The sequence below is a fragment of the Nuphar pumila genome, chromosome 13 (assembly GCF_984573655.1).
Source record: "Nuphar pumila chromosome 13, dmNupPumi1.hap1.1, whole genome shotgun sequence".
In the NCBI taxonomy this organism is placed as follows: domain Eukaryota; kingdom Viridiplantae; phylum Streptophyta; class Magnoliopsida; order Nymphaeales; family Nymphaeaceae; genus Nuphar; species Nuphar pumila.
Window position 1 is genome coordinate 75,208,371 of NC_143261.1, and position 19,407 is coordinate 75,227,777.

Here is a 19,407-nt window from a genome sequence, read left to right on the forward strand (position 1 = left end):
TTGAGGAAATGATGGTGCTGTCTCAACATATAGATCTTTTCAACACCATATCATGCCATTCAGGCATGATATGGTGTTGCTACCTAATCTTCAAAACACAAGCTATTCACCCTCTATTTCCCCTGCACAGGCCAGTTTTCTCATGATCTAGACACATTAATCACATCCTTTAGTCAGATAGTGTTGTAACATAGTTTTCGTGTGAGTCTATGGGCTGAGGGGCCTAATGTACAATTATGGGCAGCATTGGCTAGAGCTCATGGCAATTAAGTTTTTGTGAAGCACACCATCTCACAGGCTACTTGAATAAGCTCTCAAACTGAATATTTTATGTTGATAGAAGAAAAATTGTTATAGGTGATGGAAAACATCATCCTAATAATATAGGCACCACCATTATTCCTACTTGTTTTGGTTCTCCTTGTCTACCAGGTACCTTGTTTCTACTATCCAACAAAGTTTAATTGTGGTGTTTCAATTAGTTGATCAAACTAAATTGTATATCTTATATGTATGTACATATAGGGTTACTGAAATATGGGAACTTTTATGTGGATTGTGGACAACATTTTTAGTGTTTCACAAATCCAACCCAACCGATGTGTTCGGCATGATCCATTTGCTACGAATTGACACTTGGATAGTGTTTTTTTGACCAAAAATGTTTTTTTGAAGCTTGAATATTTAGAAATTTCTGGACCATCAATTTTCAAGCCCTAGAAAAACCTGCTTACATGTAATTGGTCAATCCAAGAGCTGGTTCCTATAAAACCAAGCATGTTGACCACATTTGTACAGTCTACATTAAAAAAACACCAAAAAGTCTCTGAAAATCTAGGTGCACATGAAAATTCACATATTTCTGGTCACACAATTTACTGCATAAGTATGTATATATATGTATGTATGTATGTATGTATGCATGTATCATATATGTCTTTAACCATGCTCTTGAGTAGTTGGTTGAGCACATGGCTCATATGGAAGAGGTGTGTTCAACTCCTCCCTTTGTCACATTTATTTTAAACATGAAAATCATAAAAATAATATTTATAAGGATTGAACCAGCTTCAACTTGGATTGAACTCATGACAAGACAAACCTAGTTTGAGCTGGCTTTGAGACTAAATGAGCTGAAACTGAACAGTTCAAGCTTGGCTCTTGGCTCATTTACCAGCTATATTTGTCATTGCCTATCCAACATGCCCATTTGCCATCTTTTTTTCTCCTATCCCTTAAAGCATATTTAAGATTTTCTCCAATTTGTCAATGCTGCCCATCTCTTGGAAATGTTGATTATTTTCTTCATATTTTATCAGGTGAGAAACCAAAGAGTTCATTATTCATCGGAAAGTTTATCAAGTGACAAATATTCATCTTAAAGTGCATGAGGAGCATGGAGAAAGGTCGTACAAAGGATCTTTGGAGCTTAAGAGATCCATTTAGTTGGCTAAAAGTTTGTGGCAGAACTACAGTCATTCCATGGCAAATTGTGTTTCCTCTAGCATGACGCCATAACTCATATTAGCGTCTTTTTGATTGGAGCATGCAAATTTTATATTATTGATCGTCCTTGACTATTTGAATATCTTTAGAATGAGCTTAATATCTTATATACCTAACACAGTTGAAAGTACTCAGATAGAAGAATACTTGGTTCTTGCTAAGATGATTGTCTCCATATCAAAAGTTGAGAATCAGAGAATGTTTTGAGTGTCCAGTCATTTGAAGTCTTTGATGTGTTTTAAACCATCAACAATTGCTCTTATCAGCTCTATGAACTAGTCATTTTATTGGTTTATTATTGAGTTGGGGTTTCTAGGATCTGATGTTTGTTAAAATGTGACTATATATATATATTAAGGGTAGTTTGGTCATTTTTTCTGTTATAATAGGGACATTCTAGTGGAGACTGTTTTTTCATTCTTGTTTCTTTTTATTTTGTATTTTTCTCTTTATTTTTGTTTTGTGACTGTTATGGTCAATATGACTGCCATTATGACAGTTGGAGTCAATATGACTGTTGGAACAGTCCAACTAGTTGCTGGTGTAACGCCCCCAAAATTTTAACCTTAATTATTGTTCAAATTTTAAAATTTTGAGGCTAATTTTTTTTTGATAAGTATAAGTAAATCAGATTTTATAATGCGAAAACGATTTTAAAAAATGGTTAAGACTTTGGGCAAGGTTACACTAAAGATAACAATCAAATCAAAATGTACGGGATATACACATTTCAAATCACGTATAATATAAGACTAAAATATGAAGAGTTTTAATTTCATTTCAAATCAGAGTATAAAAACAATACTTCAGTCTCTACATTATCAAGTACTTAAAACGAAAATATCATGAATACCAAGATCGCAATGTAAGAGTGGACCCTCGAGGATGCAGCTCGGCCAACCCTTTGCTTCAACTACTCATTATACTTTACCTGCATTACCTATCCTCCATAAAATGAGGTCAGACTCGTTAAAGTGTGGTAAAGCCATCCAAACTCAAACTTAAAGAAAACATATCAAGCATTTAAATATAAAGACATGATATATTATTTCATCAATCGAGAGGTGATAGACAAAGGAACAACGTCCTATGAGTCATTCATTTCAAGCATTCGAACATAAAGCATTTCATCACTTAATATTCTATTCAACATTAACTCATAAATTAAGCATAATCTATATGCGTTCAAGTCATCACATAAATAAATTATATATATATATATATATATATATACATATATATATATACACACACACATCTAAGGCATTCAGATCATTGCATCATTTTCATATGCATTCATAATTCTTATAAATAATAAGTCAAATCACATTTGGCCATTCCAGCGTAAAACACACGCACATGCATTCTAAGTAATTTAGTTAGATATTCATGATACACATCAATCATGATACATGTGTGTGATATATTCACTCAGACAATTATAATGCAATCATTTGCAATGAAACTATATAAGAGTGATGTATCATTCACCTAATAAGTCAAAACTAGTCATTTGTAGGCGTGTCGCCTATATACTAACATAAACGTCATAATCATAACTTCATATCAAGATCTAAAATCAATAAAGATTTGATTCTCACATTTGAGTTCAACATATAATCATGCTATAACAGAAAAGCCATATCTATAGATTCATAACTGACTATCTCAATCAACTCAGAAGATCACCACAATTCATCATAATATTTTGTTTAATCATAATAAAGATTTACAAGATCCACGCCGGATCACCTGGTCTGAGAAATGTACAACCTCACAAGGAGTTACCGCCCTAGACGGATGGTCTGCCTGGTCTTGGATAATGCACTTTCTCACAGGAATATACCGTCTTTGCGGGCTACCCGTTCTTGAACAATGCATTTCCTTACAGAGACTTACCGCTCTAACTGGATTATCTGATCTGGTCATGCACACCCTCACAGAGAATCTTTTGGAAACAGTTCCTCAATGAGTACCATATCCAATGAAAACTATTGTGATACATGCATAAATATAATTGACCACTCTCAGGGTCGATAGCCACCAACACGGTACATGCATGTATACAATCAATATGCATCATATCATACATCACTTCATATGACACTTAAATCATAAAATAACACATTTAACTAATAAGGTTCCATAAACCATAGTTCACTATTAAACTTAAACATCTATCACATGCCTTCATAATTTTATATCACATGACATTTAAATCATATCATACATAAGCATATTATCTTACGCACCATATCATCGCCACAAGAAACATTGCATTTCGTAAATTGAACCTCGAAGCATGCGTAAACAAAACATGAGTTTTATTCCTGCATACATGAACATGCACATTTCATAATACGAAGCAACTAAACCTCAACATACATAACTCTTACATAGTTTGAGATTTGCACACATGATAAAAGTCATATGCATTTTTCACCACATGAATTGATATATCACCTTAGATATAATTGTATAAGGTTAGGTCAAAATCTCATTGACCATCCCACCGTACATCATACACATATATTTTTCAAGCAAATGAGACATACAAGTTCAAAACAGTTTATAACATTCGCAATATACATCGAACACGACTTACACACATTAATAGTAGTTATATGTGCACCATGTATCAAATTCATACAAACACACAAAGCAACATAGTATGCGCAAACCAAAGTACACATTGCGTACATATTATACATTCATAAGTGCACGAACATTCAAACCACACACAAGTGTACCTGCAACAAACACACTCCATATTCCGCAAACTACAATAATGATAAGCATGATCTCCGAACTACAATCACAACAGTCCTAGATAACCATAACTAAGTGAAGTGTGTAAGGATAACTTGTATTTGCAATTCATTTAGATATTCAATGCAACAACATCATCCTTACACAATTAGTGCCTAAACATGTTCTCTATAAGTTCAGTTAAGGTATCTTACCTTAATAAAGTGAAGAACAATTAATCGATACCCAAAAGACCGAGAGATTTTAAAGTCCGCAAAGACCGCTACCCAAGCAATACAACGAATCCTTCGTGTGCGATCGCAAATGTCAAAAACTAAAAAAATTGCCAATTATAACAAGATTAGCTAAAAATAGTAAATTACCCTATAAACCATTACCAAAAGCCACATAACACATAAATACACTTCAATAATTTATAAACTCCATAAAAATATATTTAAATATAATATATATGTATATATAAATAGTGATTTATAGTCCAAAATAGTTATATAAATGCAAATTATGCTCTGATTTACTTGAATAAACAAATGAACATGTAATATATCAATAAATGAAATTCAAAAGCTAGAAACACATTTCTAATTTAGAGATAAAAAAATGAGTTCTTTATTTATTAATAATCCTTAAAAATTATGGGTTTTACAGTTGGTCTGCTCCCAACAATCATATTTATGACTATTGGAGGCAGTTCAACTGCTAGCTGGACTGCCTCCCTTTTGCTTTCTCTTGGCTCTATAAATAGAGTCATCCCTCTTATTGTAATACATGCTTTTTACAAGCATACTTGAGGTATTATAAAGACTTATATTTTTTATGTTATTTGTGTTTGGTGATTGTCTCCAAAGTGAGATTGTATTGGTGATTATCTCCATAGTGAGATTGTATTTTGACCCATTGGATTGCTCCCAACAATCATATTTATGACTGTTGGAGGCAGTCCAACTGCTAGCTGGATTGCCTTCCTTCTGCTTTCTCTTGGCTCTATAAATAGAGCCATCCCTCTTGTTGTAATGCATGGTTTTTACAATCATACTTGAGATATTATAAAGACTTTTTTATGTGATTTGTGTTTGGTGATTGTTTCCAAAGTGATATTATATTTGGTGATTATCTCCATAGTGAGATTGTATTTTGGCCCATTAGTGGTCCTTGTGTATTTGTGCTCTATTGTAGCCCTTAGTGGCATTCTATTGCTTTTGTTATTACTTCATTTCACAGTGTCAGAGCCACAAACTCTTGTAATTCAAGAATTATCTTGATCAAGTTCTCCTTTTGGATATTATTCTTTTCAAGCTGTCACTATCATGGCCGAGAGAAAATTTTCTTCCGTCATCTCCTTCAAACTCAATGAGAACAACTACTTAATATGGTCAACCGCTATGGAAAACCCCATCAAAGGAAATACATTATGGGGTTTTGTTAATGGATTCACTATCGAACCTCAATTAGAGCTTACAAGAAAAGAAGGAGATCAAGTGAAAGCCCTCTTCGATGAAGAGATAGAACAAGCTCTAAAGGAATATCAAGACAAGTTGGAGGATTGGGAGGCGATAAATACCCAAATACTCTCATGGTTCATGAATACTATGGAGTTCAAGATTGCCACCAATATCATTAGAATCAAGAAGGCATGTGATGCATGGGTATTTCTAAAAAACGCATTTATTCAAAGAGACATGGCTCAGTTATACTATCTCCAAGAAAATGTACGTACTACCTATCAAGGAGATAGAAGTGTTGAAACTTTTATGGTCTCTTATCACAAATATAGGATGAATTAGATATGCTATAACCTAAGTGGAAAGGTCCGACAATAGAAATGAGGCAAAACCAAGTTGAGAGAGAATTTTTTTTCTCCTTGTATGGGCGTAGACTGGAATTTGAGCAAGTTCATCTCTTCTTCATAGAACTTCCACACCTCATATAAGTAAGGCTATTGCCGAAGTATTTCAAGAGGAAAATAGGCTTGGGATGCACAAGACTAGTGATGAGGTTCTTGTCGTATCAAGGCCTGAGAACCATGTGAGAACATGTAAACTTCCTTACTTTGAAAAAAAATTTAATTAAGGAGATTTTGAGAAAAAATACAATGGAGGAGGAAGAAAGATTATTTGTTATTTTTGTAATAAACTGGGGCACAAAAAACCAGAATGCCCAAAACTCAAAAGAAAGGTGGCCGCGGTGAGTGAAGAAGCTCCCAAACAAGAAGAAACAAACAAAAAAGGCAACCTCAATGACTTGACGATCGCTCAACTAGTGGAGGCCGTTTCACAAATACTAAACACCACGCCATCTACTTCTAGTGCCGCACCGCCATGTCTACCTCTTTTCATCCAGGTAAGTCCCATTGGATTTTAGATTCGAGAGCTTTATTTCATATCACACCTAATGAGTCATTATTTTTTATTGCCATCTATATCGGGTGCCGCCTTGTCTACCTCTTTACCTCCAGGTAAGTCCCCTTGGATTTTAGATTCGGGAGCTTTATTTCATATGATAGCTAATGAGTTCTTACTTTCCGATTGCACCAATTGATATTTTCATGTGTGTCAATTATCGATGAAACTTCTCTAAATGTGAAAAGTGTAGAAAATTTGAAAAATCTTTCAAAAGACTCATTTTTTTTTTGGTTTCAAACGTTAATCATTCCACAACTTAAACTTTTTCTCGATTTTTCAAAATTTTGATTATGGGTGCATGGTCTTCTTCTCATCTAAGTCTTGTTGGGTGCATGATCTCCAGTTAAGGAAGCTGATTGGGCAAGACCATAGAAGAGGGGACCTCTATTATATGGATTTTTTGTGTCTTCTTAAAAACTCTTTTTGTAACTATGCCAAAGAGATTGACTTTGATCTTTGGCATAAAAGATTAGGACGCCCAAGTATATCCAAATTATCCCTTTTTTCGTTCTTGGAAAAATATTGTAAGGAAAAAGACTACGTGTAATGATTGTATACTTGGAAAAATGAAAATGCTATCTTTTGGATCTAGATCCTTTTTGTCTAATGAACCTTTTGAATTGGTGCATTCGGATGTATGGGTGTAAAACCTGTAATTTTTTAAGAATTATTAATAAATAAAGAACTCATTTTTTTAATCTCTAAATTAGAAATGTGTTTCTAGCTTTTGAATTTTATTTATTTATTACATCTTCATTTGTTCAATCAAGTCAATCAGGGTATAATTTGCATTTATAGAACTATTTTGGGCTATAAATTACTATTTATATATGTATATATTATATTTAAATATATTTTTGATGGAGTTTGTAAATTATTTGAGTGTATTTGTATGTTATTTGGCTCTTGGTAATGATTTATAGGGTAATTTGCTATTTTTGGCTAATCTTGTTATAATTGGCATTTTTTGAGTTTTTGACATTTGCGATCGCACACGAAGGGTTCGTTGCATTACTTGGGTAGCGGTCTTTGCGGACTTCAAAACTCCTCGGTCTTTTGAGTTTCGATTAATTGTTCTTCACTTTATTAAGGTAAGATACCTTAACTGAACTTGTAGAGAGCATGTTTAGGCACTAATTGTGTAAGCATGATGTTGCATTGAATATCTAAATGAATTGCAAATACAAGTTATCCTTACACACTTCAGTTAGTTATGGCTATCTAGGACTGTTGTGATTGTAGTTCGGAAATCATGCTTATCATTATTGTAGTTTGCGGAATATGGAGCGTGTTTGTTGCAGGTACACTTGTGTGTGGGTTTGAATGTTCGTGCACTTATGAATGTATAATATGTACGCAATGTGTGCCATCATACTTTGGTTTGCGCATACTATGTTGCTTTGTATGTTTGTATGAATTTGATACATGGTGCACATATAACTACTATGGATATGTATAAGTCGTATTCGATGCATACTGTGAATGTTATATATATTGTCTTGTCATATGATGGACTCATTTATTCTTGTATAGAAGAATGTATGCGAATGTTATAAATTGTTTTGAACTTGTATGTCTTGTTTGCTTGAGAAATATATGCGTATGATGCACGGTAGGATGGTCAATGAGATTTTGACCAACCCTTACACAATTATATCTAAGGTGATATATCGATTCTTGTGGTGAAAAATGCATGACTTTTATCGTGTGTGCAAATCTCGAACTACGTAGGAGTTATGTATGTTGATGTTTAGTTGCTTCGTATTATGAAATGTGCATGTTCACGTATACATGCATAGAATTCATGTTTTGTTTACGCATTTTTCGAGGTTCAATTTACGAAGTGTAATGTTCTTTGTGGCGATGATATGATGCGTAGGATAATATGCTTATGTATGATATGATTTAAATGCCACATGAAATGAAATTCTGAATGCATGCGATAAATGTTTAAGTTCAATAGTGAACTTTGGTTCATGAAGCCTTATTGGTTAAATGTGTACAACAACAACAACTATGCCTTCATCCCAAAACAATTGGGGTCGGCGATATGAACCAACAAAGAAAATCATTCTGGGTCTTCCACATGAATCCTTCTCCTCCAATCATTTCTATCCATTGCCATGTCCTCGGTGAGGTTCAAAGCATTCATATCCTTTCCTATCATCTCCATCCAAGTCTTCCTAGGCCTACCCCGACCTCTTTTAACTAATATATTTTCCCATTTCTCCATCCTTCTAACTGGAGCATCATTAGGCCTTCGCCAAATATGTCCAAACCACCGTAAACGATTCTCTCTCATCTTATTTTCAATGGGTGCAACGCCTACCTTCTTACGTATCTCCTCGTTCCAAATCTTATCTTTTATTGTATTTCCACACATCCATCTAAGCATACAGATCTCAGCTACACTCATTTTTTGAATATGATGTCTCTTGGCAGCCCAACATTTCGTACCATATAGTAAAGCGGGCCTAATAGTCGTCCTATAAAACTTTTCCTTCAACCGCAATGGCATTCTACGATCGCACAACACTCCAGTTGCACTTTTCCATTTCATCCACCCAACCTTTATCCTATGATTTACATCTCCATCAATTTCTCCATACTTTTGAATGATAGATCCCAAATATTTGAAAGAATCATCCACCGGTATTTCTTGCTCACCAAGCTTCACTACACTCCCATCACTACTTCGTTGCTTACTAAATCGACATTCCATGTATTCTGTCTTACTCTTACTCAACTTAAAACATCTTGCTTCCAATGTCTGTCTCCATAATTCTAACTTAGCATTAACCCCAGCTCTAGACTCATCAATCAAAACAATATCATCAGCAAACAACATACACCACGACACATTTTCTTGAATTGATCTCGTAAGTTCATCCATCACTATAGCAAATAGGAAAGGGCTTAAAGCAGATCTTTGATGTAACCCAACCGTTATAGGAAAATTGGTTGTCACCCCTCCACAAGTGCGGACATTGGTTACTACTCCTTCATACATATCTTTAATTATACTAATGTACTTGAGAGAAACACCTTTCTTCGTCATTGTCCACCATAGAACGTCCCTAGGTACTCTATCGCATGCCTTCTCCAAATCAATAAAAACCATATGCAAATCTTTGTTCCTCTCTTTATTTCTCTCAATAAGTTGTCTAAGAAGATGTATAACTTCCATAGTTGATCTTCCAGGCATAAAACCAAATTGATTCTCCGATATCATGACAACCTTCCTCTACCTAGACTCAATCACCCTCTCCCAAAGTTTCATAGTATGACTCATGAGTTTTATACCACGATAGTTTGTGCAATCTTGTATATCACCCGTATTCTTATATAGAGGCACCAAAATACTCTTCCTCCACTCATTAGGCATCTTATTTGTCCGCCAAATCTTGTTAAAAATATTTGTCAACCATTCTAAACCTTTCTCTCCCAAGCATTTCCAATCCTTGATAGGTATACCATCTGGGCCAACTGTCTTTGATTTCATTTTCTTCAAAGCCTCTGCAATTTCTTTCTTTTGAATCTTGCGCATGAAGTCACAATTCATCTCATGAAAAGGAATGAACAAGTCTCCAAGATCCTGAGCATGACTTTCATTAAATAGCTTATCAAAATAATCTTTCCATTTCTCCTTAATCTCCTCATCTTTGATTAAAACTCTTTGTGTTTCATCTTTGATACATCTAATCATACCCAGATCCCTCGATTTCCTATTTCTCATCTTTGCAAGCCTATAAATATCCTTCTCGCCCTCTTTGGTATCTAACTTGTCATAAACCTCCTTATATACCTTATCCTTCACGTTTCGAACTACTTTTTTAGCTTCCTTCTTTGCTATCATATACTTTTCCAAATTCTCATTATCACGACTCTTACTTAGATTTCTATAACACTCTCTTTTAACCTTAATAGCTAATTTGACATCCTCGTTCCACCATGATGTATCCTTACCTAGCGGTGCACCGCTTTTAGACTCACCCAATACCTCCTTAGCCACCTTTCTCATGTCACTCGCTATCTTATTCCACATTGATTCTGAATCCTCCTTGGGACACCAATCAACTTCCTTAACTACCTGCTCTACAAACATTCTTTGTTTAGCTCCTTTCAGTGCCCACCACTTAATTCTAGGATCTATCCTATGTCTAGCCCTTTTGCGGCATTGTCTAATTCTAAGATCTAAAATTAAGACTCTATGTTGTGTAGTTACACTTTCTCCCGATATAACCTTACAATCGATGCAACAACCCCTATCTCTCTTTCTAAGTAGGAAAAAATCTATCTGACTCGTATTAACCCCACTTTTAAATGTTACTAGGTGAGACTCCCTCTTCTTAAACCAAGTGTTTGCTAAGATCATATCATAGGACAAACCAAAATCGAAAATCCTTTCTCCACTTTCGTTTCTTTCTCCTATACCATAGCCTCCATGGATACTCTCAAATCCATCCCTACTAATGCCTACATGTCCATTAAGGTCACCGCCGATGAAAATCTTTTCACCATAAGATATCCCTTGTACTACTCCATCTAAATCTTCCCAAAATTGACGCTTAATGGAATCATCTAAACCTACTTGAGGTGCATAAACACTAATAATATTAATAATATCCGTACCTAATACTAATTTAATAAGTAAAATCCTATCACCCTTCCTACGAACCTCAACTACTTTATCTATAAACTCACGACTCATAACAATCCCTACTCCATTCCTATTTCTACTTATTCCTGTATACCAAATCTTATATCCCCGAGGTTCTATCACTTTTGCCTTCTCATTTACCCATTTGGTCTCTTGTAGACATAAAATATCAATCTTTCTCCTACACATAGCATCTACTAACTCTACCAACTTACCAGTTAAAGACCCTATGTTCCAAGTGGCTAACCTAATTTTATGGTCTTGGACTAACTTCTTTACCCCCACCTGTCCAACAAAGTGAGGGAACCCTTGCCTATTTGACACTACACCCATGCGCCGGTGTAACGCGTCGCTTCGGGGCGACGACCTAGCAACCCTTGTCCATTTATCACTGCCTCCCGGCCTATAGAGTACAACACATCGCTCAATAGGGAACGCCCCAACAAAATTCTCATATTGGTTCATATTCATAGGGTATGACTAAGTTTTTTATGCTGACTATCACTGGCCTACCACAACCCTCCTCCTTTATTGGTTAAATGTGTGATTTTATAATTTTAATGTCATATGAAGTGATGTATGATGTGATGCTTTGATTGTATACATGTTTGTGTCCGTGTTGATGGCTATCGACCCTGAGAGTGGTCGATTGTATTGGTGCATGTATCACAATAGTTTTCACTGGATATGGTACTCGTTGAGGAACTGTTCCCAAAGGATTATCTATGAGGATGTGCATGACCAGATCAGGTAATCCGGCTAGAGCGGTAAGTCTCTGTGAGAAAGTGCATTGTCCAAGAGCAGGTAGCCTACGAAGACGGTATATTCCTGTGAGGAAGTGCATTGTTCAAGACCAAGTAGACCATCCGTCTAGGGCGGTAACTCCTTGTGAGGTTGTACATTTCCCAGACCAGGTGATCCGGCGTTGATTTTGTAAATCTTTATTATGAATAAATGAAATTTTATGATGAATTGGGATGATCTTCTGAGTTGATTGAGATAGTCAGTTATGAATCTATAGATTTGGCTTTTCTATTATACATGATTATATATTGAACTCAGATATGATAATCAAATCTTTATTGATTTTAGATCTTGATATAAGGTTATGATTGTGACGCTTATGTTAGCATATAGGTGAATGACACATCACGCCTACAAATGACTAGTTTTGACTTATTAGGTGAATGATACATCACCCCTACATAGTTTCATTGCAAATAATTGCAATATGTTTGTCTAAGTAAATATATCACACCTATGTATCATGATTGATGTGTATCATGAATATCTAACTAAATTACTTATAATGTATGTGCGTGTGTTTCACGTTGGAATGGTCAAATATGATTTGACTTATTGTTTATAAGAATTATGAATGCATATGAAAATGATGCAATGATCTGAATGTCTTGGATGTATATATATATATATATATTTATTTATTTATGCGATGACTTGTATGACTTGAATGCGTATAAATTATGCTTTATTACGTGATTTAAGGTTGAATAGAATATTAAGTGATGAATTGTTTTTAAATGCTTTATGTTCGAATGCCTGAAATAGATGACTCATAGGACGTTCCCTTGTCTATCACTTGACGATGGATGAATAATATATCTTTACCTTTAAATGCTTGATATGTTTTCTTTAAGTTTGAGTTTGGGTTGCTTTACCAGGCTTTAGCGTGTCTGGCCCCATTTTATGGAAGATAGGTAATGCAGGTAAAGTATGATGAGTAGTTGGAGCGAAGGGCTGGTCGAGCTGCATCTTCGAGGGTCCACTCTTACCTTGCGATCTTGGTATTCATGATCTTTTCGTTTTAAGTACTTGATCATGTAAAGACTGAAGTATTTTTTCATACTCTGATTTGAAATGAAATTAAAACTCTTCATATTTTAGTCTTATATTGTACGTGGTTTAAAATGTGTATATCCCGTACATTTTGATTTGATTGTTATCTTTAGTGTAACCGTGCTCAAAGTCTTAACCGTTCTTAAAAATCGTTTCCGTATTATAAGATCTGATTTACTTATACTTATGAAAAAAAAATTGGTTTGGAAATTTCAATATTTGAACTATAATAAGGTTAAAATTTTTGGGGCGTTACATGGGGTCCCGCTCCCGTTATGTCAAAAGGTGAATTATTGTATTATGTTACATTATTAGATGATTTTAGTACAAATACTTGGATCTACTTCCTTAGATTCAAATCCGCTGTGGTTGCATGTTTTAGAGATTTTCATAATCTTGTTAAAAATCAATTTAAGACAAATGTTAAGATCTTCCGCTCCGATTTAGGTTGAGAATTTCTTTCAAATGAATTTCAAACTTACCAAAAAACCCATGGGATTATACACCAAAAAACTTCTCCTAGAACTCAACAAAATGGAGTTGTCAAAAGAAAGCACTGCCATATTGTTGAGACTACTAGGACATTACTTAGACATTCGGCCGAAGTTGCTCTCAATACAATTTATTTGATAAATAGGATGTCCTCTCAAATTTTAGAAAATAAGTATCCAATAGAAAAGCAGTTAGTCTTGAAAAATTAAGGTTTTTTTGATGCAAGTGCTTTCTTCTTCTTGAGAAACATGCTAAACTCTCCCCTAAAGCTATTGAATGTGTATTTTTTGGATATACTGATAACAAAAAAGGCTATTGGTGCTATGACTTGAAAAATGATAAACTTTGTCTCTAGGAATGTTACTTTTTTTGAAAAAGAAAAGGGATTTAATCCTCAATGATCTAAGGAGGAATCTGAGTATGCTTTCTTGTTTGATTTATTGCCCAAACAAAATATTATGGTTAATGATTTTAACAAGAATGATAATGATAATTGTAGTGTTAATGAAGAACCAAGTAATGAACCTAGAGATGGTAGAGAACATATTCTTGAACCTATACATTACTCCGGACGTGGTGCTGGGGAGAATCCATGTGCACTTGATAAATATAGCCAATCACTTGAAATAGTGAAACCTAATCTTAGGAAATTCAAATACATACCTAGACCACCAAATAGGTTTGTCTCCTATGAATCATTCTCTCCTAATTATAGGACATGTTTTTTAGCCATACATTCATATCATGAGCCTTCAAGTTATAAGGAAGCCAAAGACAAAAAAGAATGGGTTAATGCAATGAACTTAGAACTGGAAGCTTTACGTAAAGCTAGTACTTGGGAAATTCAACCTCTCCCTAAGGGAAAAAAACTATAGGATGCAGGTGGTCTTTTAAAATTAAAACAAAGAGTTACGGATTATTAGAAAGATATAAGACTAGGTTAGTTACTATAGGGTACTATCAGGAATATGGTGTAGATTATGAAGGGACTTTTGCACCAGTAGCTCGTATGACCACTGTTAGAACCCTAATTGTTGTAGCATCCAATAGGAATTGGCTCATATACCAGTTAGACGTTAAGAATGAATTCTTAAATGAGAATTTGAACGAAGAAGTCTATATGGATCTTCTCCCTGGTCTAAGTATTGAGAAATGTATGGTTCTCCATCTTCGTAAAACTTTATATGACCTTAAACAAGCTCCTAAAGCTTGGTATGATCGGTTTAATAGAACTATATTAGATCTTGGTTTTAAATCATGTTATACTGATACCAAGGTTGCCAGACTAGGAAGCGAAAGCGGGAAACGATACGGGAAGCAAAAGTGAGAAGCAAGAAATAAAAAAGAAAGCCACAAGTGAATTGAAATAGAACATAAATAAAAATGACTATTCTTAAATTTCATGACTTTTTTTAGTTTAAGAAATATTTTTTTGTCAAAAACTAAACAAGATGACTATCAATTTAAAGAAAGCACATGAGAAGTGAGTGAAAAGTGTGAGAAAGCACATAAAAAATATGAAAAGAAGTGAAAAAACATAGAAGAAGCATGGACAAAACATATGGAAAGCATAAGGAGAATCAAGATTCCCATCAAGTTTCAGAAACAAGTAGTGTGCTTCCGAAGCGAGTTTTCGAGAAGCACACTTCCAACCTTTCTAAGAAGCTTTTGGTAATTCTGAGTGACACTGCTCTTTTTATAAGATCTACAGGTTCCACACTTTTCATTCTACTCTTGTATATTGATGATGTGATAAACACTGGGAGTGATAAAAAATGAGTTGAATAAACTAAATTTATGCTTAAGAAAATTTTTGATATGACCGACCTTGGTTTCTTGAGATATTTCTTATGTATTGAAGTAACCTATTCGCCAAGAGGATACATCTTGTTTCAGATGAAGTTTGCAGTTGATATCATTCAGGAATCATAGATGAAAAACATGCTGACACTCAAGAAGTGATCAATGCCAAAATAAGAACTGAAGATGGGATCTTATTGGATGATCCAACACCGTATAAACAACTTATTGGATCACTAACATATTTATCTATTACTAGACCGGATATTGCGCATGCAGTTCATACTGCAAGTCAATTTCAACATGCGCCACCTTCGGTCCAAATGAATGCTGTGTTGAGAATAGTCCGATACATTAAAAATACTATATCTAAAAGGCTTTTCTTATCTTCTTTCTCATTATTAAATTTGACTGCATATACTAACTCTAATTGGGGAGGGGATCCCAATAACCAACATTCAACTACTAGTTTTTGTGTGTTGTTAATTAATTCTCTTATATCTTGGAGATGTAAAAAACAACAGAAGGTATCCTTGTCCTTTACGGAAGCTGAATACAGGGCGATGACTGCAACAACAACCTAGGTCATGTGGCTGAGGTCTTTGCTTAAAGATATCAGAGTTGATATCTCAGAATCTTCAAAATTATGTTGTGATAACAAAAGTGTCATATATATTGTAAGCAATCATACATTTCATGAACGAACAAAGCACATCAAGATGGATTGCTACTATGTTCGAGAAGGGGACTATTGATTTGCCATATATTGTAACTACCCCAATTAATCCTCGTAAACATAGTGAAGTTTTTTTTTTTAAAAACAATTACAAAAACAAACCCAATGATCCGGAGTCTCACAAATTTAATATACCAAACCACAAACAAACAGTGCATCGAATCAACGAAGAATAATCAACTTTATTAATCAATTGAATAAATGTCAATTAAGTTGAAATAGTAAAACCGTCTATCACAAGAAGCCACTCTGTCAAGAACCAAGAACTTGTCACACAAGGCTCGCAGTCTTCGGCTAGCAAGTCAACCCATCATTGAGAACCTGGTTCTGTAAAACAATTTTTATGAAAACAGGTAAGAACCAAAGTCCTTTGTACGAATTTCTCTAAAAATCCAAACAGTAAAAGAATAACATAAACCAAATTCATGCATAATTTTAGAGGAATATCACAACAACCATTTACCATAACCACTTACCATTCAAGCATTTAATGAAATATCATGCAATAACAATTATCATGTGAAATAGAATAATCATTAATGTATGAACTAATGCAGAACAATAAATATGCATGATTCAATGCATATACATGAATAACTTATTAATTTATTTATCAGAGTTGCTTTTGTATGCATGTTCCTATTAAATGCATACAATTTTAGTTTTCACTTTTTCTTAAACCCGCAGATACTCAAAACGAGCACAAGTTTCCGAAATTCAATTTAGGTTCCCAATTATAGCTTAACACACAATTTGTATTTTATTACTGAGTTTCACACTTGTTTCTCGACCGATATAAGGAATTCTCACATTCCATTGGAACATTAGAAATCCTCACCTAATGCCGGTACAACAATGAATATTCTCAACCATTGACGCCACTGCTTTGATATACCAATAACTACTGCTGAGTCAATACCACCACTCTGGGCAAAGTGACTGAAATCTCTCTAAAACTGTGGCTAAGAGGTGAACCACCACATCGGGTTCGGAGGCACAATTGCATACGGAGTGGTAGTATCCCCACAATCTCCCATGACCGCTATCCAAGATTCTCACACTGTGAAAGGGACATCAAGGAAAAGATTAATTAACTATTTGGTTTCTTTTACCATTTTCAAATAATTTCAAGCTCTTTATACAGGAACCGCTTTGCAAATCCATATACAAAACCAACTTTGGGCCTTAGCCTGCACAATTTAAAAACCAATAATTCATAGAAATAAATTTTGCAAATGTATAAATAAATCAACACAAGTAGAGCAACACATGCTCCTAGCCTACACGGCTCACAATGGTTCACATCTTACCACAAAAGCATCTCAAAGTGATGTATGCATCTTTTGCAAAATTTTAGTGAACATGCGACACACACCTTGTTTCAAAACATGTTCACAATGCACATTCAAACACACCACATGAATGCACATCAAGCAAATTGCATATGCATGCGAACAGATGCTTTCAACACACGTTATCATGATCTATTTCATGCATAAACACCCAAACATGCACATGATCATATTTATGCAAACATCAAAATAACTTCAGTTTTTTCATGTGTATGATATGAACATTTGCAACATAGTATTTGAATATATAAACATACACAATCAAATCACATCAAATGAATCACCCTGCAGTCCACATGAATGCAGGTCTGAACATAGTAAAACTGTTCAAAAATCAACATCCAACACTTCCAATCTGATCAAATTGCAAACATCCAACATAATCGATAGTCTAATCATATTGCACATGCTCCATCCATGGCTAATCTGATCAGATTTCACGCACAAAATTTGTGACAAATCTGATAAGATTGCATGTGAGCAACAAGTGGCAAATCTGGTCTAGGTTGCACACACGCGAAGAATGACAATTCTGATCCAGATTGCACACAAGCAACCTGGTGCACAGTTGATTCACACGTGAAGAGTGACAATTCTGGTCCAGATTGCACACAAGCAACCTGGTGCACAGTTGATTAGATTGCCCTTGCACACATATAGTGGTCCATCTGATCACAACACCAAAAATCATAATGTTGTCCATTCAATTAGCAGCCATCCAAGTATACATAATCAAATCTGATGCCAGTCATCGAAAATACACATGGTTAAATATGATATCAATCATGATACTACAACATATGTTAAAGCTGATAACAAATATTAATTAGAACAAGTAATCAAATCTGATAGCTGTCATCAAAACACCATATTGTTAAATATGATGACAATTATCAAATACAACTAATACTCGTATTTGATAACAACCATTAGATCAACCTATAGTTAAATATGATGACAATGAAATGAAATGGGGATCTTCGAAACACGAGCTTTGATTAACAAGAGCAAGTGTCAAGAATGACACTAAAGCATAACCCTTAAAAAGGGTATAACTGGAAACAAAATAAAAATAAAAATGTATTCTTTATTGATATGAAAAACCAATTGCTTAAGAAGCATTGGAGTGAAATACAAGAGGGGCTGCACCCCTTTATATACACAGCTGAAAGAGGACTCAATAGAGCTGTTGGGCACAGTCCAACAGCTCTATTGCTAGTCAAGTCTGGACAGGACTTGACTAGCAACAGTCATTCTAGTTCAAACTGAACTAGATGACATAAAGACAAAAAATAAAAATAAAGGAAAAAAAATACAGAAAAGAAAGAAATTAAAAATGTATTTATATATATATATATATATATAATAATATAATATTATTATATATACATATATGTACAGTTTTACATTTTAACACTCCCCCTCAAACTTACGGTACAATGAGCGAAAGTTTGTCTAAGAGAAAGTGAAATCGGGGAGCAGCGAGAGGCTTTGTAAAGAGGTCTGCTAACTGATATTCTGAAGTGACATATGGCAGATCAATTATCCCGTGTAGATATTCCTCTCTGACGTAGTGACAATCCATTTCGATGTGTTTGGTGCGTTCGTGGAATGTTCTGTTACTGGCAATGTAGATCGCACTTTTGTTGTCACAACACATTTGTGAAGCCTTTGTTGCTTCAACTCCCATGTCAGCAAGCAGTCGTCGGAGCCAAACTATTTCCATGGTCGTGGTTGCTATGGCTCTGTATTCAGCTTCGGTGGATGAGAGAGATACCTTCTGCAGCTTTTTACACCACGAGATTAATGATTCCCCTAAAAAGACACAAAAGC

The 19,407-nt window shown here is 34.7% G+C and overlaps 1 protein-coding gene across 3 annotated transcripts in view; it reads left to right on the forward strand.

The window, feature by feature from the left end:
* LOC149818740 (uncharacterized) overlaps positions 1-19,407 on the forward strand; it is a 94,312-nt gene that overhangs the window by 22,504 nt on the left and 52,401 nt on the right. The gene's annotated exons all lie outside the window — the stretch shown is intronic.